Here is a 10,838-nt window from a genome sequence, read left to right on the forward strand (position 1 = left end):
AAAAAAAAAAAAAAAAAAAAAAAAAAGAACGGATAAACACTACAAGTGAGGGATTTCTGAATTATCCTGATTTAATCATTACACATTGTATGCTTGTATCAAAATTCACATGTACCTCATAAGTATGTACAACTATTATGTACCCATAAAAATTTTTAAACCAGTTTAAAAAATCAAGGCTTAAAAATTTAAAAGAATGGAAATTATCCAAAGCATGTTCTGTGATCATAATGGAATTAAACTAGAAATCAATAACAGACAAATAACAAGAAAATTTCTAAATGTTTGGAAATGAAACAACACACTTTACCACGGGTCCAAAAGGAAGTGTCAAGAAAAATTAGAAATATTTTGAGCTGAACAAAAATGAAAATATAACATATCAACTTGTAGAATGCAGCTAAAGTAGTATTAGAGGGAAATTTATAGCATTAAATGTTTACATTAGAAAAAAGTTCTAAAAGGAATAATCTGAATTTCCATCTTAAAAAAGTAGAGGCCGGACACAGTGACTCATGCCTGTAATCCTAGCACTTTGGGAAGTCAAAGTGGGAAGATCGCTTGAGCTCAGGAGTTTGAGACCAGCCTGGGCAACATAGCGAGACCTCATTTCCACTAAAAAAGAAAGAAAAAAAAATTAGCGTGGCATGGTAGTGTGCACTTGTAGTCCAAGCTACTCAGGAGGCTGAAGTGGGAGAATGGCCGGAGCCCAGGAGTTTGAGGCTAGAGTGATCTATAAGTATGCCACTGAAATCCAGCCTGGTCAACAGAGCAAGACTCTGTCAAACAAACAAAAAAAAAAAAAAAAAAAAAAGAAGAAGAAGAAGAAGAAAAGAAAAGAAAAGAAAAGAGGAAAAGAAATTAGAAAAGGAAAAGAAAAATAAACCAAAGCATGCAGAATGAAAATAATACAAATATAAGAGCAACAATCAATAAAATTTAATACAAAACAAGAGAAAATCAATAAAACCCATTTGAAAAAATTCAGTAGCATAAATTCCTAGCAAGTCTGATGAAGAAAAAAAGACCAAAAACACAAATTGCCAATATTAGAAATGAAGAGGATCTATCACTAAAGACCCCATAGACATGAAAAATAAGAATATTATATACAACTTTGTACACATACATTCAATAACTTGGATGAAATGGATAAATTCCCTAAACACTACAAACCACCAAAACTCACTCAATGTGAACTAGATAATCTGAATGTCCTTATAACCATTAAATAAACCTAACAAAACTCACATTAGCTGTATCTTGAAAACTACGAAATGCTGAGAAAGAAATCAGAGAAGATCTAAAGAAATGGAGATGCATACTGTGTTTATGGACTGGAAGAATCCACATATTAACGGTGTTCATTCTCCCCACATTGTTCAATAGTTTTAAAACAATACCAGTTGAAATTCCAGCAAAATTTTTGGTACATATAGACAAAATGATTATAAAACTTATGTGAGGCCGGGCGCGGTGGCTCAAGCCTGTAATCCCAGGACTTTGGGAGGCCGAGACGGGCGGATCACGAGGTCAGGAGATCAAGACCATCCTGGCTAACACGGTGAAACCCCGTCTCTACTAAAATACAAAAAAATAGCCGGGCGAGGTGGCGGGCGCCTGTAGTCCCAGCTACTCGGGAGGCTGAGGCAGGAGAATGGCGTAAACCCGGGAGGCGGAGCTTGCAGTGAGCTGAGATCCGGCCACTGCACTCCAGCCTGGGCGACAGAGCGAGACTCCGTCTCAACAACAACAGCAACAACAACAACAACAACAACAACAACAAAACTTATGTGATAGGGAAAATGAAGTAGAATAGCTAAAACAATTTTGAAAAGGAAGAATAAAATGGGAAGAATCACTTTAATCAATATTAAGACTTACTATATAGCTACAGTAATCAACAAAGTGTGGTACTGGAGGAGATATAAACACATAGATCAACAGACAGAATAGAGCTCCCGCAAATAAACAAATTGGGCATTTAATTTTTGACAAAAGTGCAAAAGAAATCCGTGGAGAAGGATAGACTTTTCAACAAAAGATCAATGGTTTGAAACAACTGATCATCCATATGCAAAAAACTTTATTTCAACCTACTTCTCACTTTATACAAGGCTTATCTCAAAGTGGATGGTAAATTTAAATATAAACATAAAATTATAAAACGTTTAGAAGAAATCATCTTTGTAACCTGAATTTAGATGAAGAATTCTTAGGACATGAAACGCACAATTCATAAAAGGAAATATAAGTTTACAAAAATTAATAACTTTTGTTCTGTTAAAGACATTGCTAAAAGAAAAAAGGCAATTAGCAGACTGGGAGAAAATATTCACAAACCTCATATCTGACAAATGACATTTACCAGAAGATATAAAGAACTCTCAAAATTCAGCAATAGGAAAATAAATAGCCCAACTTAAAAATGGGCAAAGGACTTCAGCAGACATTTCACCGAAGAGGATGTAAGAATGGCAAATATGCAAATGAAAGAATGTTAAATGTCATAGTCCTTAGGGAAATGCAAATTGCAACCATAATGAGTTACTACTACACAAGTATTAGAATGACTAAAATAGACTGGGTGCGGTGGCTCATGCCTGTAATCCCAGCACTTTGGGAGGCCGAGGTGGGCGGATCACCTGAGGTCAGGAGTTCGAGACCAGCCTGACCAACATGGAGAAACCTCGTCTCTACTAAAAATACAAAATTAGCCCGGTGTGGTGGCGGGTGCCTGTAATCCCAGGTACTCGGGAGGCTGAGGCAAGAGAATCACTTGAATCTGGGAGGTGGAAGTTGCAGTGAGCCAAAATCATGCCATTGCACTCCAGCCTGGGCAACAAGAGTGAAACTCCGTCCCAAAAAAAAAAAAAAGAATGACTAAAATAAAAAATACTGTCACTATCAAGTGCTGGTGAGGATACAAAGCAACAAGTATTCTCACACATTTCTGGTGGGAATGCAAACTCATAGAGAAGCTCTGGAAAATGTTTTAACAATTTATTTTTAAAAATAAACATACATTTACCATATTACCCAGCAATTCCCATCCTCTGTAAAGAGGTGGATAGTCAATATTTTAAGCTTTGTAGGCTATATGGTCTCTGTCACAAGTACTCTTCTGTTGTTACAGTGTCAAAGCAACCATAGACATATGCAAATGAATGGTTGGGGCTGTATTTCAATAAAATATTATTTATGAAAACAGGCCGTGAGCCAGATTTGGTCTGAGTGCTGCATGTAGTTTGCTGATCCCTGCCCTAAAGAAATAAAACTTATATTCACATAAAACCTGTACATGACTTCATTACAGCGTTAATCATGATTGCCAAACCCTAGAAACTACCTAAATGTCCTTCAAAGGGTGACTGGAAAAACAAACAGTGGTATATTCATTCAATGGAATACTACTCAATAATAAAAGAGCTAATTGGTGATATGCACAATGATTTGGATGGATCACAAGGGAATTATGGTAAGCATGAAAAGCAATATCAAGGTAATATACTGCATGATTTCATTTATATGGCATTCCCACAAAACAAAAACCACAGTGATGAACAGATCAGTGGTTGCGAGGGATATCTGTAGTAAATACAATAATATGACTATAAAAACATAGCATTTGGGAGTATACTGTGGTGTTCTGTATACTGTTTATGATGCTGGTAACATAAATTTATGCATATGTTAAATTTCATAGACTTGTACACCAAACAAAAGCTAATTTAACTTTAAAATAGTTTACAAAATAAAACATAGAGAATTTTTTTAAGTATTCCATCTTCCTATTAAAGTGTCCCAGTTTATTATTATTATTTTTTTACTTTTATTTTAAGTTCAGGGGTACAAGTGTAGGTTTGTTGCCTAGGTATACTTGTGTTGTGGGGGTTTGTTGTACAGATTATTTCATCACCCAGGTATTAAGCCTGGTACCCATTAGTTGTTTTTCCTGATCCTCTCCCTCCACCCATCCTCCAGCATCTGTTGTTTTTGACTTTTTAATAATAACCATTCTGACTGGTGTGAGATGGTATCTCATTGTGGTTTTGACCTGCATTTTCTAATAATAAGTGATGTTGAGTTTTCTTCATATGATTGTTGTCCACATGTATATCTTCTTTTGAAAAGTGTCTGTGTCCTTTGCCTACTTTTTCAAGGGGTTGTTTGGTTTTTTACTTCTAAATCTTATTAAGTTCCTTATCGATGCTGGATAATAGACCTTTGTCAGATGCATAGTTTGCAAAAATGTTCTCCCATTGTGTAGGTTGTCTGATTACTGTTGATAGTTTCTTCTGCTGTGAAGAAGCTCTTTAGTTTAATTAGATCTCATTTGCCAATTTTTGCTTTTGCTGCTATTGCTTTTGGCATCTTTGTCATGAAGTCTTTGCCCATGCCTATGTCATGAATGGTATTGCCTAGGTTGTCTTCCAGAGTTTTATAGTTTTGGTTTTATATTTAAGTCTTTAATCTATCTTGAGTAAATTTTTTTATATGGTGTAAGGAACAGGTCCAGTTTCAATGTTCTGCATACGGCTAGCCAGCTATCCCAGCACCATTTATTGAATAGGGAATCCCTTCCCCATTGCTTGTTTTTGTCAGGTTTGTTGAAGATTAGATAGTTGTAGGTGTGTGGTCTTATTTCTGGGTTCTCTATTCTGTTCCGTTGGTCTATGTGCCTGTTTTTGTACCAGTGCCATGCTATTTTGTTTACTATAGCCCTGTAGTATAGTTTGAAGTCAGGTAGGGTGATACTTCCAGCTTTGTTCTTTTTGCTTGGGATTGCCTTGGCTATTCATGCTGTTTTTTGGTTCCATATAAATTTAAAACAATTTTTTCTGGTTCTGTAAAGAATGTCAATGGTAGTTTAATGGGAATAGCATTGAATCTATAAATTACTTTGGCAGTATGACCATTTTAAGAATATTTATTTTTCCTATCCATGAGCATGGAATGTTTTTCCATTTGTTTGCGTCATCTCTGATATCTTAGATCACTTGTAGCTCTCCTTGCAGAGATTGTTCACCTCCCTAGTTAGCTGTATTCCTAGGTATCTTATTCTTTTTGTGGTAATTTTGAATGGAAGTTTGTTTCTGATTTGGCTCTTGACTTGACTGTTGTTTGTATATAGGAATGCTAGTGATTTTTGCACAATGATTTTGTATCCTGAGACTTTGCTTAAAGTTGTTTATCAGCTTAAGAAGCTTTTGGGCTGAGACTATGGGGTTTTGTAGATATAGGATCATGTCATCTGCCAACACAGATAGTTTGACTTCCTCTCTTCCTATTTGGATGCCCTTTGTTTCCTTCTCTTGCCTGATTGCCCTGGCCAGAACTTGCAATGCTATGTTGAATAGGAGTAGTGAGAGAAGGCATCCTTGTCTTGTGCCAGTTTTCAAGGGGAATACTTCCAGCTTTTGTCCATTCAGTATGATGTTGGCTGTGGGGTCTGTCATATATGGCTCTTATTATTTTGAAGTATGTTCCTTCAATACCTAGTTTATTGAGAGTTTTTAACATGAATGCATGTTGAATTTTATTGAAAGGCTTTTCTTCATCTATTGAGATAATTATGTGGTTTTTATTTTTACTTCTGTTTATGTGATGAGTCACATTTATTGATTTATGTATGTTGAACCAACCTTGCATCCCAGGGATGAAGCATACTTGATCGTGGTGGATGAGCTTTTTGATGTGCTGCAGGATTCACTTTGGCAGTATTTTGTTGAGGATTTTTGTATCGATTTCATCAAGAATATTGGCCTGAAGTTTTCTTTTTCTGTTGTATCACTGACAGATTTTGGTATCAGGATGATGCTGGCCTCATAGAATGAATTGGAGAGGAGTTCCTCCTTTTCAATGTCTTGGAATAGTTTCAGTAGGAATGGTACCAGCTCTTCTTTGTACACCTGGCAGAATTCAGCTGTGAATCTATCTATTCCTGGGCATTTTTTTTGGCTTGTAGGCTATTTATTACTGCCTCGATTTCAGACCTCATTATTGGTCTGTTCAGGAATTCAATTTCTTCTTGATTCAGTCTTGGGAGGGTGTATGTCTCCAGGAATTTAGCCATTTCTTCCAGATTTTCTAGTTTATGTGCATAGAAGTGTTTATAATATTCTCTGATGGTAGTTTGTATTTCTGTAGGGTCAGTAGTAATATCCCCCTTGTTATCTCTTATTGTGTTCATTTGAGTCTTCTCTCTTTTCTTCGTTGTTAATCTAGCTAGTGATCTATCTATTTTATGAATAGAGAATTTTATTATTATTAATAGCGATGAGAAGAATGTATATTCTGTAGTTTTTGGGTGGGCAGTTCTGTGGATAGCTGTCAGGTCCATTTGATCCAGAGCTGCGTTCAGGTCCTGATTACCTTTGTTAATTTTCTATCTCGAGAGTCTGTCTAATATTGTCAGTGGGGTGTTAAAATCTCCCACTATTATCGTGTGGGAGTCTAAGTCTCTTTGATGGTCTCTAAAAGCTTGCTTTATGAATCTGGGTGCTCCTGTATTAGGTGCATATATACTTAGGATAGTTAGCTCTTCTTCTTGAATTGAACCCATTATCATTATGTAATTGCCTTCTTTGTCTTTTATGATCTTTGTTGGTTTAAAGTCTGTTTTGTCAGAAACTAGGATTGCAGACTCTGTGTTTTCGTTTTCCATTTGCTTGGTGTATTTTCCTCTATCCCTTTATTTTGAGCTTACACGTGTCACTGCATGTGAGATGGGTCTTTTGAAGATAGTATACCAATGAGTCTTGATTCTTTATCCAGCTTGACACTCTGTGTCTTTTACTTAGGGCATTTAGCCCATCAACATTTAAGGTTAGTATTGATATGTGTGGATTTGATCCTGGCATCATGATGTTAGCTAATTATTATGCCAGCTTGCATATGTGGTTGCTTTATGCTGTCACTGGTCTGTGTATTTCAGTGCGTTTTTGTAGTGGCTGGAAATGGTCTTTCTTTTCCATATTTAGTGCTTCCTTCAGGAGCTCTCGTAAGGCATGTCTGGTGGTAACAAATTCTCAGCATTTGCTTGTTAGAAAAGGATCTTATTTCTCCTTTGCTTATGAAGCTTGGTTTGGCCAGATATGAAATTCTGGGTTGGAATTTATTTTCTTTAAGAATGTTGAATATTGGCCCCCAATCTCTTCTGGCTTACAGGGTTTCAGCTGAGCGGTCCACTGTTAATCTGATGGGCTTCCCTTTGTAGGTGACCTGGCCTTTCTCTCTAGCTGCCTTTAACATTTTTTCTTTCATTTCCATCTTGGAGAATCTGATGATTATGTGTCTTGGGAGTGATCTCCTTGTGGAGTATCTTACTGGGGTCCTCTGCATTTACTGAATCTAAATATTGACCTCTCTAGGTAGGTTGGGGAAGTTCTCATGGATGATATTCTGAAATATGTTTTCCAAACTAATTCCATTCTCCCCACCTCTTTCAGGTACACTAATCAGTTGTAGATTTGGTCTCTTTATGTAGTTCCATATTTCTTGGAGGTTTTATTTATTCCATTTCGTTCTTTTTTCTCTATTCTTTCCTGCCTTTCTTATTTCAGAAAGGCAGTCCTCAAGCTCTGAGATTCTTTCCTCCACTTGGTCTATACACCCTTGGGGAACTATGTTTTCTTTTTAGCCCGAGACCAGCTGAGTGGTTGGAGGGGCTTGCCTCAAATATAAGACTGTCTCTATGGAGGAGGTACAATATGTTCCAAAGAATTTTGAATGCTACCTCTTTTGGATGCTCCAAAGAAGTAGCATCTGAATGATAAGACCTAATTATTTTTAGTTTCATCAGATTTTCAGTCATGTAAATATTTTATTTTTCCCAATCTTAATTGCTTTCCTTTTCTTCATGGATAGGGGCATGGAGAGGAATTAGTCATATTTCAGCTTGCTATTAATACTTGTGATTGCATTATAAAATTCTTATAATGTGTTTTTCAGCTCTATCAGATTGGTTATATTCTTCTCTATACTAGCTATTTTGTCTGTCAGCCCCTGCAATGTTTTATCACAATTTTTTGCTTCCTTGCATTGGGTTACAATGTACTTCTTTAGCTCAGTGAACTTTGTTCCTATCCATATTCTGAAGTCCACTTCTGTCATTTCAGCCATCTCAGCCTCAACCCGGTTTCAAACACTTGCTGGAGAGGTGATGCAGACATTGGGATGCACTGTGGCTTTTTGAGTTTTCAGCATTCTTGCACTTACTCTTTCTCATCTTTATGGGTTAATCTACCTTCAATCTTTGAGGTTGCTGACCTTGGGATGGGGATTTTTTTTCTTTTAATAGGCTGGCCAAAGTGTCCCAATTTAGATGATATATTATGTGGTTAGCCTATTTATGAACTTTTTCACAACAATTATATTTACTTCTAATTTTATTCCCTGCTTACGGATGAGGAAACTGAACCTACAGTCATCTTACTATTAAATGGTTGTGCTAAGGGCTGAACCAGTGATTTCTGAATGCAAAGTTTAAGCTTGATATGTAAGGCTATCCAGCCTTCCATTGGATGGCTATTCATCAAATCAACAGCCTCCCCTTAGCAAAGCTCGTCAGTGATTTCTGAGATAGGTTTGGCAGGAAGGACCTCTCTGAGGGTTAATATTTCAGGCCTAAATGAAAAAAGGAAGGGAGCCATGTGAATTTATGTGGGAAGGTGCTTTACAGGTACAGGAAACATCAAGTGCAGCATTTGAAGCAAGATCAGATCTGTGTGTTCACAGAGTAGCAAGAAGGCCAGTGTGACTGAGGTAGAAGGAGCGTAAGGAAGAGTGATATAATACACACTCAGGAATGAAGACAATGCCCAGATCATGTAGAGCTTTGCAAATCATGTCAGGGAGTTTAGATTTCATTTAAGTATACTGGAAAACCAATGGGGAGTTCTAAATAGAGAAACAGTTCATCAGATTTATGTTTTTGAAATATCACTCTGCACTGTAGTGGGGCAGGCATGAAAATCAGTGGGGGCCAGTTTGGAAGTTATGGTCATATTCCTGACTGGAGGTGACAGTGACCTGAGCTAGGTTGGTAGCTGGGGTCATTAAGAGAAGCAATGAGCTTCTCAATATATCCTGAAATAGGCTTGACAGGATTCGCTGATGGATTGAATAAGAAGTTTGAGTGAAAATAATATTTTCCAAGCTCTGTGTACATTACTGTAAAAGTCTTAATGCAGTGGGAGCAATGAGAAGTGGTCGCATTGAGGATATGTTTTGAGGAAAGAGACAAAAGGGCTTGATAATAGATTGGAAGAGGCTGGAAGGAACAGAGAGAATTAAAGTTGACTCCCAAGTTTTGAGTCTGAGCAAATGAGTAAATAGAGTTAATATATAAGAAAGCAGGAAACATGGAGAACACAGCAGGTTTGGAAGAGGAATTAAAATTATTTTTTTTATTCCAAGTACAAATATTGAGCAGGCAGTTTGATCTATGAGTGTGGTTTTCAGGAAGGCAATCAAGGCAGGAGATTTAAATTTTAAAGTTATCATCATCTAGATAGTAGCTAAAAATCACAGGACTTGTGAAATCACCAAGGGACAGAGTGTGGATAAAAAGGAGGGGCAAAGACTGTTCTAGGACACTTTATCACTTAGAGGTCAGGAAGAGGAAGATGGGTTTGCAAGGGAAATTGAGAAGGAGCAACCAGTGAGGTAGGAGGAAAATCTGGAAAAACCCAAGTGAAAAGAGGGTTTCATGGAGGAGAGTATCGTCAACTGTGTCAAATGTTGCTGTGTTCAGAGGAGGTGGGAAATGAAAATTGATCATAAGGCTTGGTATTAAGCAGGTTACTGGTGACCTTGATGAGAACCTCTTCGGAGTAGAGGGAGGTAAGATAGTGGGGACTTACCCTTTCATGCTTTTTCTCTTTCATAAGGGGTGGAATAAGAGGAGCATGACTTCAAGTGGATGATTTTTAAGTGGGTCCAAATGTAATAGAGTGTATGGTTGATAAGAATGTCTGGATAATTACCATGTTCCAAGGACACATTGTTAGGGAGTTCTATTGTAATTAGAGTTTTAAAATCAATAAAAGTTATTTTCTATCTTGAAATATAAATGCCATGTATTAAATGATGAAGCAGAACCAAGTTAATATTTAATTCAATATGAGGATAATCTCTGAGGTCAATTCCATACATTTAAATGAAGCAAAAGACTAGCTTCGAAGGTAGCTTAATAACTTCACATCTTTGAGAGGCATCTCTAAAATCACAATAGCTGATATAGCTATCTTCAGAGCTAGTCATTTAATACATGGCATTGACCTACTTTCCTCTTTAATTATTTAAGAGTTAGCTGTTCGGTTGAATCTTGTCCTTGCAATGTGAAGAGCAGGACTATAATTTGTTGTACATTTTTTAGTCAAAATTATAGAGTTCATATAACAAAGAGATCTGTTGCAAATAAATGTAAAAGTAAATCAAAGGATACAGAACTCATTTTAAAAAATATTAGTTTTCCAGTATGAGGAATTTATATTACCATTTGATTACTATTTGTTTCCATTTTTTTGATGTTAGATAAAAACTGACTTCCTATTTACTTGAGTAGTAAGTAATTTACCTCTAGCACATACACAGGCAGTTGTGAAGATTGAGATGTCTCATTTTATTTTCCCCTAGTAAGCATAATATAAAGTGGGTTTGTGGTTGGGGTGAGAGGAGAATCACCTTTTCATATCTGAAAACTTAATTTATTTTCCCTTCCACTCAAAATGATCTAACTTTTGCCGTACTACCAGGTAATGGCAAAACATAGTCCAAACTGGGACTACAGCAAGAGTTCCACTAGAACAGCAGGCATCCTCTCTCCCTTTGCC

This window comes from Rhinopithecus bieti, unplaced genomic scaffold (genome assembly GCF_001698545.2).
Source record: "Rhinopithecus bieti isolate Rb0 unplaced genomic scaffold, ASM169854v2 scaffold_22715, whole genome shotgun sequence".
Lineage (NCBI taxonomy): Eukaryota > Metazoa > Chordata > Mammalia > Primates > Cercopithecidae > Rhinopithecus > Rhinopithecus bieti.